This window comes from Pinus tabuliformis, chromosome 3_2 (assembly GCF_031772625.1).
Source record: "Pinus tabuliformis cultivar Carrire ecotype Pingquan chromosome 3_2, CPIR1, whole genome shotgun sequence".
Lineage (NCBI taxonomy): Eukaryota > Viridiplantae > Streptophyta > Pinopsida > Pinales > Pinaceae > Pinus > Pinus tabuliformis.
The window spans coordinates 566,734,474-566,749,989 of record NC_142302.1 but is presented as its reverse complement, the minus strand read 5'-3'; positions in this window follow the sequence as shown (position 1 = coordinate 566,749,989).

Here is a 15,516-nt window from a genome sequence, read left to right as displayed (position 1 = left end):
GAAAAAGATGTCACGTAAATGCTTTTGTGGCCAGAATCATGCTTTTCCCTATTTTGGAAAGAATGGATTGATGCTTTTTTTTTAATTTCTATTCTTGTGCTTTTTATTGTGCTTTTTGTTTTTGAAAAGAATGCCACGTAAATGCTTTTGTCACCAGGATCACGCTTTTCCCGTCTAGGTTCATGCTTTTTCCGTCCACGCTGATGCTTTTGTTGCCACGTTTATGCTTTCTCCATCCACCCTGATGCTGTTGTTACTAGGTTCATGATTTTTCCGTCCATGTTTTTTTTGCCATGTTCATGTTTTTTTCGTTGCGCTGATGCTTTTGTTACCACCTTCATGCTTCTTCGATCCAGGTTGGGCTGAAGCTTTTGTTGCCAGGTTCATGCTTTTTCCATCCACGTTGATGCTTTTGTTGCGAGGTTCATGCTTTCTTCGTCCACCCAGATACTTTTGTTGCCAGGTTCATGATTTTTCCGTGTCATTTTGTTGTCTTTTTCTCTTTTAATTAAAGCTTTTTTCGAAGGGAAATATCCAACTCATAATAGGGCTTCAATTCATGTTTTTGTTTGTTTTGGTTACTCATTATTATATGGATGTGGAATTTATAATTCAGTTTCTATTTATTTTCCATTTTTCCATTTTATTTATTTTTTGGATGTTTGAAATAGGGTGGGGAAAGGCTTCGAGAGTTGGAGAGATATATTATGTTATTTATTTTTTATTTTATTTAATAGTTGTTATATGAAATTTAATGGATATTAATATAATATTTTATTTAAAATTGTAAAGCAATATGTATGTAGGGTAAGTATCTTGATAAATATGCAAAAAAAAATTAATAAGTTTTAAAAATGGCAAGTGGATTTGCGCGTGTGCGAATCTTGATCATGAATCATGCAATTTGGTCTTGATAGGGTCTTTGGTCTTGATAGGAATATAGTAATTAGTGTAGCCATATAAATGAAATGGCTAGCAAACTCAAATGAACATCAAAGCACACATGTCATGATATATTTCACATAGCCAAGCCAAAAAAACATCATGAACATCTTAAAACTCCTAATTAAATTTGTATTTAAAACTAAAAAAAAATTTCTTCCATAAAAAATTTATATTTATTATTGGAATAGGATTCTTGTCCATTTTACTTATTTAAGAAAGAAACTTACGTAGTGCTTTTAGAAATGTAACTGAATATCGTTTATAAACCCTAACGTAGATGGATTTGAGATTTTTGAGATTTAACTGCCTATGAGGCAGTTGGGTGAATGGGATTTTTTTAAACCAATTTGTGTAAACTGCAAGTCAGATATATATTTCTATGAATTATTATTTAGTATTTACATTTCTCAACTATGACTACTCTTCCATTTTTGTAGTTAGCCGAGTGAAAAACATTTTTTTGTGCTGTAGAAGACTTGAACATTTTTTTAGCAGGTGAGCTTTCCCTCTTTTGCATGGCTACTATTCTCAATGTCCCAACTTGATATGGCTTGGCTTTTTGAAATTTATGATTTTTTTTTCCTACCCACATTTTGGTTCCATCTTAGGTATGTGTTTAATAGTTTTCTCAGGTTATGCATTTCACCGTGAACATTACACGTGCTTAAATTAAAAGCCAATTGAATTAACTTGATTGTGTTTTCCTATTTAATATTCATGAAAACTATTGTGGTAGTCAATGCTCATTGTAGACCTTGATATTAAGGAAATGAGCTCAGTTGGTTATAGGAAGAATGTTGGTTTAGGTATATATTCTTGATGTGTTTTTGGTGATTGATGAAGTTGTCTTGTTTGTTAGTATTTTCCTCATTTTTTGGGGATTCATTTATTCAATTCTAGTTGTTTGAATTAAAATGAACAACTAAGCTACATTATCAGCTTGAAGCAACATTTTCAATAATTAACGATTTCCCTTATAATTTACAAAAAGCCATGGTAACAAATATCCTTCATACAATGCTATTAGGTTGATACCATGCAATATTGAGGCATGATGGATTGAAAATAATTTCAAACCTTTTACTATGTAGATAAAGTACAATGTTTGGTAATTCCACACAATTTTCTACATAGTGTTATAAGTTAGTTCAACTTTTATCTTTGATCATTGATTAACCGTAATAAAAGTTTCCATGTCATGACTACATATATCCCTTGCATGGCAAAACCTAGAATTTTGTTATGTTGTCATCTTCAATAGTTAATGTGTTGCATTGAAGCATTATGATTAAATGAGTTAATGTGTTGCATCGAAGCATTATGATAAAATGAGTTAATGTGTTGCATTGAAGCATTATCATAAAATGAGTTAATGTGTTGCATTGAAGCATTATCATAAAATGAGTTAATTTGTTGCATTTAAGCATTATGATAAAATGTTCTTCCTTGTTGTCTCAACAAGAGCATATCTTTTTGTGGTGTTTTCACAATTAGTTGTTAGCATCCTTAGATGCATTCTTTCTTTTCTTCTTTTAGGTTCTATTTTATTATTGTGTGGTTTTCCTCAGCAGATATGCTCTTTTTTCAAAACAAGAGCAAAATATTTTGTTCTTTGAAATAGAAGAAATGATATTTCATGCTTATCCCTTCATCTATGCTCAATGTGAAATTCAAAACAAGTGAAAACTAACAAATAAAATCCACCTTAGTATGTCTTACATTATGCTACTTATTTTATTTTTAGTTGTTTGAAATTGCCACAAAAGTAATAAAAAAATTCACCTGAGCATGTCTTACATTATGGTACTTATTTTAATTTTTATTGGCCTAAAGAGTAGAAATTTTCACCACAAAATACTTAACTTAGTTTTCATGAAAATTTTGCAATACTAGAAATGGTTACATATTTAGCACTTTGGCTATGCATGATGGAAAATTAAAAAGTAAGAAAAATAGATATCTAGGTATGCGTTACTTATGGTACCACTTTTAATTTTCATTGTGTTTCAAACAACCCAGAGGAGTACTAGATTTTAGTAAAATATATTTGAGTTAGTCTTCGCGAACTTAATATATTTTGGAACTTTTTTAGATTTTCACACCCTTTTTTTATTAACCTTCAAACTTGGTATTCGAAATGAAGTTTATTTACAGTTCTACGGATAGAGAAGGAAAAAGGTATCTCTTACCTTTCTGAATTTCTTTACTGCAAATATTGTTTGACTATATCATACCAATTTTTATTTATTTTGTTGAGGTTAGGTTTTTATGTATCATTAGTTGCTAATGAGAAGATATTTGTGAAGCCATTTTCTAGAAAGTGTTAGGGAATTAATTAATTCACTAGAAATATTATAACTCTAAATATTGAGAGTGATAACATTATTTGAATTTGTATATATATGTTTGTGATTTTGCAAATGTTTTATGTATTTATGTTTGATATTTTGAATTCAAATTGTCTAAGCTTGTGTTTACTTGAATTGCATGTAACATTATTTGAATTTGTATATATATGTTTGTGATTTTGCAAATGTTTTATGTATTTATGTTTGATATTTTGAATTCAAATTGTGTAAGCTTGTGTTTACTTGAATTGTATGTATATGTCACTTGTTTTGACGGTGTGTTTAGTTGAAGTGTGTGTTTGCTCGTTTGAAATTGCTTATATATGAGTGGTTTTGACAATGATTATTTTCTTTTGTATTTGGACATGAAATTGTATATTCTGTGTTTGCTTATTTAAACTTGTATTTTGTATGTTTATTTTATTGAAACTGCGTATATACGTGAATGGTTGTATGAATGTTTATTTACAAATATCTGTATGTAATTTGAAATTGTAATCATGTGTTTGTTGTATTGAATTATGAATTTGAATGTGCATGTATAATGTAGATTTTAATTTGTATATTATGAAATTACTTTTATTTAAAGTTGCATAAGAATATTTTAGTATTTTCTTTTATTGACATGAAATTGTATGTTGTGTGTTTAGTTGAATTTGTATATTGTATGTTTATTTATTTTAACTTGTACTTTGTATGTTTCTTGATTTGAAATTTGATAAACGTGTGTGTGTTTATTTATTTTAACCAAATACAATTAAAAAATAAAAAGAAAAAATACAAATCTAATTATAATTAAAACTCATTATAATAAATAAACATTAAAATATTATACACTAAAAATATAAGACTTAAAATTAAATCTATATAAAATACACATGTTCAAGTTTATAATAAAATTCATGCCTAATACAAATCAACATAACAAAAACAAGCATTCATTAACAAAACACTTGGTAAACAAACTTAATCAATTTGAAATAAACAAAGATAAAATATACAATTTCAAGTGCAACGGAATATAAAATTTAAACATATACATTCACAAACATTGACAAAGCCACCTACACATACAAACATTTGACAAAACATATTCTCCCATGTTTATGCAATTTTAGAAAACACCTAAAATACAAATTTAAATAAGCAAATATTCAATTTTAAATATCAAACACAAAATACAATTTCAAATACAAAAACACATAATATACAATTCCAAATAAGGAAACACATATCATACAATTTCAAGTCAATACAAAGACAAACACTCAAACATGCCATTGCAACATTAAATAAGCAAACGTACAATATACAAAGTAAAAACCTACACACTATTTACAGCTACAAAATTAATTACAATCACAATTCAATACAACAAACAAACACAATATTATAGTTGTATGTTGTGTGTTTATTTGAATTTGTATATTGTATTTTTGTTTATTTTGACTAGTACATTGTATGTTTCTTTATTTGAAATTTGATATCTATGTCTGTGTGTGTGCGCGCTTTTATTTATTTTAACCAAATACAATTAAAAAAGAAAAAGAAAAAATACAAATTTCATTATAATTGAAACTCAATATAATAAATAAACATTAAAGTATTATGCAATAAAAATATAAGACTTGATTAAATCTATATAAAATACACAGGTTCAAGTTTACAATAAAACTCATGTCTAATATAAATGAGCATAACAAACACAATCATTCATTGACAAAACACTTAGTCAACATACTTAATCAATTTCAAATAAACAAAAATACAATATACAATTTCAAATGAAATGGAATATAAAATTTAAAGACATACATTTACAAACATTCACAAAGCCACCTACACATACAAACATTCGACAAAACATATTCTCGCATACACCTACAATACAAATTTAAATAAGCAAATATACGATTTTAAATTTTTAAATATCAAACACAAAATACAAATACAAATAAAAATATAAATAATATAAAGTTCCAAATAAGGAAACACATATCATACAATTTCAAGTCAATATAAATACAAACACTCAAACATGCCATTGCAATATTAAATAAGCAAACGCACAATATACAAAGTAAAAACCTACTCATTATTTACACTAGAAAATTAAGTATAATCACAATTGAATACAACAAACAAACACACTATTACAATTGTATGTTGTGTGTTTAGTTGAATTTGTATATTGTATGTTTGTTTATTTTGACTTGTACTTTGTATGTTTCTTTATTTTAAATTGGATATATATATGTGTATGTGTGTGTGTGTGCGCTTATTTATGAATATTTGTGTTGTAGGTGACTTGAAATTGTAATACTGTGTTTGTTGTATTGAATTGTGTTTGCAATTAATTTTATAGTGTAAATAGTGCATAGTAGGTTTTATATGTTGTGTGTTTAAATTTTATATTCATTGCATTTGAAATTGTATATTTTATCTTTGTTTATTTGAAATTGATTAAGTATCTTTACAAAGTGTTTTGTCAATGAATGCTTGTGTTTGTTATGTTGATTTGTATTAGCCATGAATTTTATTATAAACTTGAATGTGTGTATTTTATATATCTTTAATTAAGTCTTATCTTTTTATTGTATAGTATTTTAATATTTATTTATTATATTGAGTTTTAATTATAATGAGATTTGTATTTTTTCTTTTTTCTGTTTTAGCTGATTAAGATATATTTATATCTTAACCAGTTAATACTATATATATATATATATATATATATATATAAAAGGTTGATAAGTTAATTTGAACATTTGCAACAAAACATAAATGTTTTGATAACATAACATTTTAAGATAAAAAAACATAATTAGTAGCTATTTTAATAAATATTAATACCATAACAATAATAATGTGACTAAGGCAAAAATTTATCATAATATTTTTATTGATGTTAATAAATTGATATGTTTTTTAAAAATATCCATTAACATCATTAATCATTTAATAGTCGAACAATAGTGGCAATGAAGAAATTCAAAAAAGTAAGAGATGCCATTTACTTCTTTATCCCTAGAACTGTAAATAAAGTGCATTTCAAATACCAAGTTTAAAGGTTGAACATAATTGTCTACAACGACCATTGAGTACCACACTAGTTTGCATGAATATTAAATAGGAACATGCAATCAAGTTAATTCAATACGATTTTAATTTAAGTACGTGTAATGTTCATGGTGAAATGCATACTTTCATAAAACTATTAAGAACATACCTAAGACCAAAATAAAATGTGGGTATGAAAAAAACATAAGTTTCAAGAAGCCATATCAAAATGGGACGTTGAGAATAGTAGCCATGCAAAAGAGGGAAAGCTGGCACGCTAAAAAATGTTCAAGTCCTGTACAGTGCTACATCTTGTTAGCAAATCAAGAATAAAAAAAATGTTTTTCACTAGGCTAACTATAACAATGGAAGAGTAGATGAAATGTACATTCTAAATAATAATTCATAGAAATATATGTCTCACTTGTTGTTGGCACAAATTGGTTTAAAATATTCCCATCCACTCAAGCCCCTCATATGTTGTTAGATCTCAAATACAACTACATTAGGGTTGAGTTGACACAAATTGGTTTAAAAAATTCCCATCCACCCAACCCCCTCATATGTCACGTTAGATCTCAAATCCAACTACATTAGGGTTGATAAACAATATTCAGTTACATTTCTAAAAGCCCTTAGTAAGTTTATTTCCTAGAAAAGTAAAATGGACAAGAATCCTACTCCTTTAATAAATAGAATTTTTTTATAAAAGACACAAATTAAGTATGAGTTTTAAATACAAATTTAATTATCAGTTTTGAGATGTTCATGATTTTTTTTTGCTTGGCTCTTTGAAATATATCGAGAGGTGAGTGTTTTGATGTTCATTTTAGTTTGCTAGCCATTTCATTTATATGGCTACACTAATTCCCATATTCTTATATATCAAGGAGGACACTCCTCATTGTAAAGATTCGCACACACACAATTTTCCACTTGCCCTTTTTAAAACTTATTAAAATCAGTTTTTACAAATTTGTCAAGACACTTACCCTAAATACATATTGCTTTGCAATTTTAAATAAAAAATAATATTAATATACAATAAATTTCATATAACAAATATTAAATAAAATAAAAAACAAATAACATAATATATCCATCAAACTCTTCAATCCTAAAGCCTTTCAACACCCTACTACAAACATCCCAAAAATAAATAAAATTTTAAAATAAAAATTAAATGAACACTGAATTATAAACTGCAAATAAATAAATAAATAAATAAATAATATAAATTGAAGCCGTGTTGACAAGATGTGTGTTTGATATTTCCCTTCGGAAAAAGCATGGCAACAAAATGAACCTCACAACAAAAGAATTGGCCCAACGTGGATGGAAAAAGCGTGAACCTAGCAGCAAAAACATATACGTGACATCTTTTTTCAAAAATAGAAAACACAAGAATTAAAGCCCATCGAACTGAAAATAAATAAATAAATAAATAAAAAATATAAATTGAATCCGTGTTGACAAGATGTGTGTTTGATATTTCCCTTCGGAAAAAGCATGGCAACAAAATGAACCTCACAACAAAAGAATTGGCCCAACGTGGATGGAAAAAGCATGAACCTGGCAGCAAAAACATATACGTGACATCTTTTTTCAAAAATAGAAAGCACCAGAATTAAAGCCCATCGAGGCTGCAATTGCTTTCTAACAAATTTTACTGTTGAATCTTAACTTTCACATAGTCAATAATGTTATAACTCTCTACATTTAGAGTTATAGTATTTACAGTGAATTAATTAATTCCCTAACTATTTCTAGAAAATGTCTTCACAAATATCTACTTGTTAGCAACTAATGATACAGAACAAAACTAACCTAAAAAAAAATGGTATGATATAGTATATATATATATATATATATATATATATATATATATATATATATATATATATATATATATATATATATATATGTGTGTGTGTGTGTGTGTGAGTGTGTGTGTGATATAATCACAATAGTGGCAATGAAGAAATTGAGAAAAGTAAGAGATGCCATTTCATTCTTTATCCCTAGAACTATAAATAAATTGCATTTTGAATACCGGGTTTAAAGGTTGAACATCAATGTCTACAATGACCATTGAGTACCAAACTAGTTTGCATGAATAATAAATAGGAACATGCAATAAACTTAATTCAATATGATTTTAATTTAAGCACGTGTAATGTTCATGGTGAAATGCATACTTTGATAAAATTATTGAGAACATACCTAAGATCAAATTAAAATGTGGGTATGAAAAAAAACATAAGTTTCAAGAAGCCATATCAAAATGGGACGTTGAGAATAGTAGCCATGCAAAAGAGGGAAAGCTCGCATGCAAAAGATTGTTCAAGTCTTCTACAGTGCTACATCTCGTTAGAAAATTAAGCATAAAAAAATGTTTTTTCAGTGGGCTAACTATAACAATGGAAGAATAGAAGAAATGTAAATACTAAATAATAATTCCTAGAAATATATATCTGACTTGTTGTTGACACAAATTGGTTTAAAAGATTCCCATCCACGCAAGCCCCTCATATGCTGTTAGATCTCAAATCCAACTACATTAGGGTTGAGTTGACACAAATTGGTTTAAAAAATTCCCATCCACCCAACCCCCCATATGTCACTCATATGTCGTTAGATCTAAAATCCAACTACATTAGGGTTGATAAACAATATTCAGTTACGTTTCTAAAAGATCTTAGTAAGTTTATTTCTTAGAAAAGTAAAATGGACAAGAATCCTACTTCAGTAATAAATAGAAAAACATTATGGAAGACACAAATTAATTATGAGTTTTAAATATAAATTTAATTACGAGCTTTGTGATGTTCATGATTCTTTTTTTTGGCTTGGCTATGTGAAATATATCGAGAGGTGAGTGTTTTGATGTTCATTTGAGTTTGCTAGCCATTTCATTTATATGGCTACACTAATTCCTATATTCTTATATATCAAGGAGGACACTCCTCATTTTAAAGATTCTCACGCACACAATTTTCAACTTGCCCTTTTTAAAACTTATTAAAATTGGTTTTGCAAATTTGTCAAGACACTTACCCTAAATACATATTGCTTTGCAATTTGAAATAAAAAATAATATTAATATCCAATAAATTTCATATAACAAGTATTAAATAAAATAAAAAACAAATAACATAATATATCCATCAAACTCTTTGATCCTAAAGCCTTTCAACACCCTACTACAAACCTCCCAAAAAAATTAAATGAACACTGAATTATAAACTTCAAATAAATAAAAACAAAATATAAATTGAAGCGGAAAAGATGTGCATTTGATATTTCCCGCATGAACCTGGCAGCAAAAACATTTAGGTGGCATCATTTTTCAAAAATAGAAAGCACAAGAATGGAAACAAAAACATTTACGTGGCATGTTTTTTCAAAAATAGAAAGCACAAGATTAGAAATTTAAAAAAAGAAAAAGCATCAACCCATCCTTTTCCAAAAAGGAGAAAATGCAGAATTGAAATTTAAAAGAACCAAAAAATAATGAACTCTCAATTCAAAAATGGACGGGAGAATTCGGACGATGGCAACTCAAGCATTTTGTGCTCTACAATGGACTCTCTAGGCCTTTCAGACGATGGTCATGATCTTTGCAGACTATTAGCCCAACTGGCACTGCAACATAGAGAAACCCTTTGACGATTTCCTTTCCATGAAGCACGGGTTCGAATCCTGCAGTTCCACAGGTTCGAATCCTGCAGTTCCACGGGTTCGAATCCTGCAGTTCCACGGGTTCGAATCCTGTAGTTCGAAGCCTTGAAAATATGCTTGAAGTGAGATGTAGCTAGAGAAGATAATCTCGGAAAGGTATTCACTGTTTCTCCCTACTCATTTGCTAGCTGTCGAATTGTATTGATAGAATTTTTGGTAGAATTTTTTATTATCATGCCCCTCCTTAAGCCATATAGCTTTGCTTCTTAGGTGCCAACTTTCTTCTCAATCCTTTACTATCTGACTCCTCTTGGCAAGTAGGGATGTAATCTTGTTCTTATGTTCTAGGGAGGAGTAAATCCCTCCATGTTCATTCTCGAAGACCTCTATCTCTTCTTCAGTAGCCTTGAGGATAAGGTCCTCCAATGTTCACTTCTTTTGCACCCATATTTCGAATAGTTTCTTCAATTCTCTCAGGTTATGAGCAAACCCTTCTATGATGCTCCCTCTAGACTCTAGGGGATTGGCCTTCCAAAATTTAGTGACTAACTTGGTGTAGTCAACATCTCGTATCCAGGCAAAGTTAAATTTGAAGGGGGGACTCTAGGTTTGTTCATTCCTCCACTTATTTCCAAGTATATTAGTCTATGATCAAATATGCCCCCAAAATCGACCCATTGTCTAATTCTATGACTTATTTTCATTAGGTGCTCCTTTATGAGGAACCAATCAAGCCTCCTAGGAAGGTTGTCATCTCCGGTTCCGTTGTTCCTCCAAGTAGGTTGAAATTTGGTTGAAGGGATATCGATAAGGTTAGGATCCTCTAGTATGTTCTCAAAGAACTCCAAGAGAGTGTCCCTTTGAGCATTCTTCCCCCATGATTCCGCAAAACTAATGGAAAAATTTAGGTCTCCCCCTAGAATGAGCTTGTCCCGCTGAATAATTTGTGTGTTTAGTAGTTGGTTCTACTATTCTTCCATATTATGATAGGGTCCATAAATGTTAATGATATTGATCTCTGATTCAAGTTCAAGTGAGTAGCTGTCCACCCTGATGTTCCCAGTGCTTCCCCATATGTTACAGATTCTAATGGAGTTGGAGTTTATCCCTAGTGCCAATCCCCTCGAGTGTCCATTTGCATATAAAGAGTGAAAAGTCCACAAAAGAAGCCAAGATTCAAGAACGTGGGCTAATTTTTTCCCAGGGCTAGCCAACCCTCAAAAGTTGAAGGATAGCATCTTCATGGGGTGGGGGGGCGCTCAAGGGTATTCACTACTCTAAGAGCCCAATCAATGGAATGTTGTCTACTAGATGTTATCTCTTCCCCAGCTTGTAGGATGGCTTTCAATAAGAAAAAAGGTCAGCCTCGAGGTTGCTTTTGGGTGGAGGGGAGGTAATCAGACCAATTCCCAATGAATCAGGGGCCTGAGATCGAGTCTGGGATCAAAGCGGGTATCTGGAAGATGGAGTTCTGTGATCAAGAATGGTGGGGATGGCTAGGGGGTCCTCAGGAAAAGAAGGTGGAGTGCATGAGAAGGTGGGGGAAGGGGGTTTAAGGTGGCATGCCAGAGTAGTGGGGGTTATAGAGCAAGGAACATAGGCCTATAATATATTTTATGCAATGCAATAAGAGGAAACAGTGGTAAAAGAAGAGGAGGAAGAAGATTCTGACATACCTACGGAGAATGCAACCTCGACAGCTTCCCTTGCTCTGGTTAGAGGAGGTGAAGGGGGCCCATATGCTACTTTCCCACACTTCTTCCTGGCTTCCTTTGATGGTACTTTCTCTGCAGCAGCTTGTACCATGTGATTCACTACCTCTTCAACTGAGGGGGGGTTTCCTTGATCATGTGAGCTCTTGTGCAGAGTGGCATTATCCTTGTCTCCAACTCTCTCCTTACCATTCAAAGGGAAATCCTTTAAAATATGTGCCACTTTATGGCACCTTTTGCAACGGAATGGAACCCCCTCATAGTAAAGAATCTGATGCCGAGAGAAAGTTCTCCACTGTAATATAATATGTTCCTGAAGACCCCCCATCATATCTAGATGTACCAAAACCCTGGCATATGCCATCATTCCAATAGATAGGTATGATTTATCATGCTCAAGGTAAGTGCCCGAGGTATTTCCTATGTGCCAAAAATGTCCTACGACCCAAATTAGAGGGGCAATCCAGGAAGCTGAACCCAGATTGGCCCGACTCCTATCTATTCTCTTTCCAGGTCAAACAGAGGGTTCTAGCGGCACAGAAGGACGGGAGCCTGTTCAAAATGTTAGAAGGGGGACAGGACCCAATTCGTGTGCTCGTCTCTAGCGAACCAAAGAGCAAACCAACCTCTACCAAACATTTGAACAAAAAGAAAATAGGCCAAGTGTTGCCCCATACCTTTGATGTCTAAAGCTTCAAACGAGCCACTGTGTGATTTTTTCCTTGGATCCTCCCAACCAGAACACGGTCTGCCATGTCCATGCAATCACCCCACTGGATATCTTCCCCAACCCTAATAATGAAGTCTTCAACTTTGGATTTGAAGCACTTGTAATTTTTGCTCAGCCTTGTAATAGCTTCAAAGGAGTCTAGTCGTTCCTTACATAGAGTTGGGTTTGAAGGAGGGTTTCTAGGGTTTTGGTGTGAGCCCATGGGAAAAGAGTCTGAGAGTGGGGACCTATAGCGTAGGAGCAGGATGGTGGAAGAGTTGAATTAGATGCCAGAGGAGGCCCTTGTGTTGTGTTCGAGGGGTTTCCAAGGGGAGGGTTTAGGGAACTTGCAGACAGAGTGGGAGGAGGGTAATGCAAGGTATCAGATATAGGTTTAGGGCTAATACAGTCAATCGCAAAGTTAAGTGTGGAGGGAGACTCGGGAGGGGAAGAGGGTATCGCCATACTATAGGGGGCTCAGAGAAGGTCAACATTGAAATGGAGGGCCCATAGATCAAGGAAAGGCCTGCAACGGTGTTCGTTAGATTGAAACAGTAGGGGAGCATTCCTTCCGAGGTTGAAGGCGGAGTTGGTCAGATGTTGACACCTCGCAATGGATCCTTCGAATAGTCGAAAATATCCAATTCCATGGTTTTTCCGAGAAAAACCTTCCCGAGCTACCTCTGAAACTATCGTATCAAACCTAGGTAGGGTAATAGGCAGGTAAGTTAGTAAAAGAGTAAGGAAGTCATGGGTTTGAGGAAACTTACTAAGCCATTATGGATTGCATGGTCGCATTATGGTAACCACCATAGTGTCGGTAGCAGAGGCAAAATGAATATGCAGGAAGTGAGGTATATGTTTCTCTACAGAAACCCTAACCTTTTTCAAGCTGGCGCTAGGACTCCATCTCCTTCCCTTTAAGGATCTGTAGTTCCATCCTTTTTTCAATTTTTTTAATGGTTTTATTTTAAAAGTATAATTTATTTATTATCATTGTAATGATTAAATGTTTTATATATAATATTTAAAGATAAATATGTATTCTAGTTTATTAAAATATTATGAGTAAATCTATATAGTAAGGCTTGTTAATTTGAGATATTGGGGTGACTACCTAAAAGTATATTTATTAAACTTTTTCACTCGCTTTAAACTCTTCCATATTACTTTAAATTGTTAAATTAAATAATTGATTAAACATTTGTAAAATTTTATAAGAAGAAAAATGAATTGAAATTGTAAATTTTATCCATATTAAAATGGAAATTGTAAAAATTTTCACTTAAATAATTTTATTCACATTTTTTAATAATATGGATAATTGTTAATTTTATTAAATGAGAAACAAAATTCTAATTACCAACTTTAAGTGAAGCTAAAGAAAAAAAAAGAGGCATATTGATATTTGAGATATATAATCATCATTTTAGTTTGTTTGTCTAATTAGGTGTAGTAATAGATAATAAATTATTAATCCAGATCACATATAAACGAGTTCACATAGAAATTTTATTTGTCAAGGTGAAAACAAAACATAAAAAGGTAACATTACTATGAGTCCACTAAGGAGGGTGTCACGACCCTAGCCATATATTCAAATTTTTTTTGGTTATACATACCAACTTGCCTAAACATAATGCTCATATGATTTTTTTCCAATCATGATGACCATAACCATATCAATCTATATGATTAAAGTGCACTTTACCTTCAATTTTCCTATGATTTAAAACGTTTGCATAAAGCATAAGCAATTGTCAACCATAAACATTGTTAAACATATACATAAGTCGGGGTGTATTAACATATATATATCTATGCCAAAGTTTACGGTTATGCATGATCAATATACCTTTCAATACACCCACCTCACCGAATTAACATAACCCATACCTTGGTTTATTCTACCTATGACAATCTGCTCAAGATATTTACAATGGTTAATGGTGTGGACTTGATATCCCGCCACAGAGCCTGTTGACAACTCATCCTACCATAAACGCGGCAGTACGTCCGGGGCAGGTGGCATGACCTGGTTTCACCAGCCACGTGATGCTTTGGGATTGTGGACTTCGGTTTTATCACCACAGGCTCCCGCCTTACTTCGACGGTCCAGATTAAGTTTGGTGATCGGAGGGTTGTCAATTGTCAAGGGTTTTACTAAGACTTTTTTGAGTGAAATTCAGTTTATCATTTTCTTCATTTGGTGCCGCGGTCTTTGCGGATCTGGTTCGATGTTCCTTCCACAGTTCGACACCAGCTCCCTTGTGCCTCCAGACTGTAACCCTCCAGGGTTTGTCTTCCCGTTCAGCATCGAGTCCTCGCAGGTAATTTTCATTGATAATCCTTGGGTTAAGTTTTAGGTTTTGTTAACCTGGAGTAACGCATACAGTTCTCATAGTTTCATTGTCGGGTTTGTAGCTGCAACCTACTACGCTGCAGATCCATCTATGGCTTTCTCTCCAGCGGCGCATCTCACCGGCTTAACACAGGTATGCTATGACCTTCGTACCCTGCCCTTGTTTATAGTGATTAGAGGATTCAGACAAGAGTTGTTACATATGATTGGGTATGAATCTTTATTGTTTCAGCACGGATTCCTTGCTCCCATTGTCGGTTAATCCCGGTGGGAAACCCCTACAGATGCCTTCGCTGCATACGATGGAGAATCCTCTCTTGCGAGAGTTATGCTTGGAGGCTGTCTCCGGTTCTGTTATGTATGTTCAATCTTGTGCTATTAATTACCAGGCCATCCTGTAACAACTTGATATTGATTGTATGGTCCAAATACTCGTTGGGTTTTCAGATCAGAACCCGTCTTAGTTTTATGGGGCTTGATCCCCTTTTTGAATGTAATGATATATATATATATATATTTGAATTCGAAAGTGCTCTGTTGAAGCTAGCAGTAATTGCCACAGTAGATAGACATTAAGCTCTCAGGCATTCTTGTGTTTTAATGGAATTTTCATTGTTGTTTGCCGCTTTTGCAAATAGATATGTGGTTATATTTCGCTATGGCTTGCTAGCTCACCCGCGGCCTCCGCCTCGGGGGTAC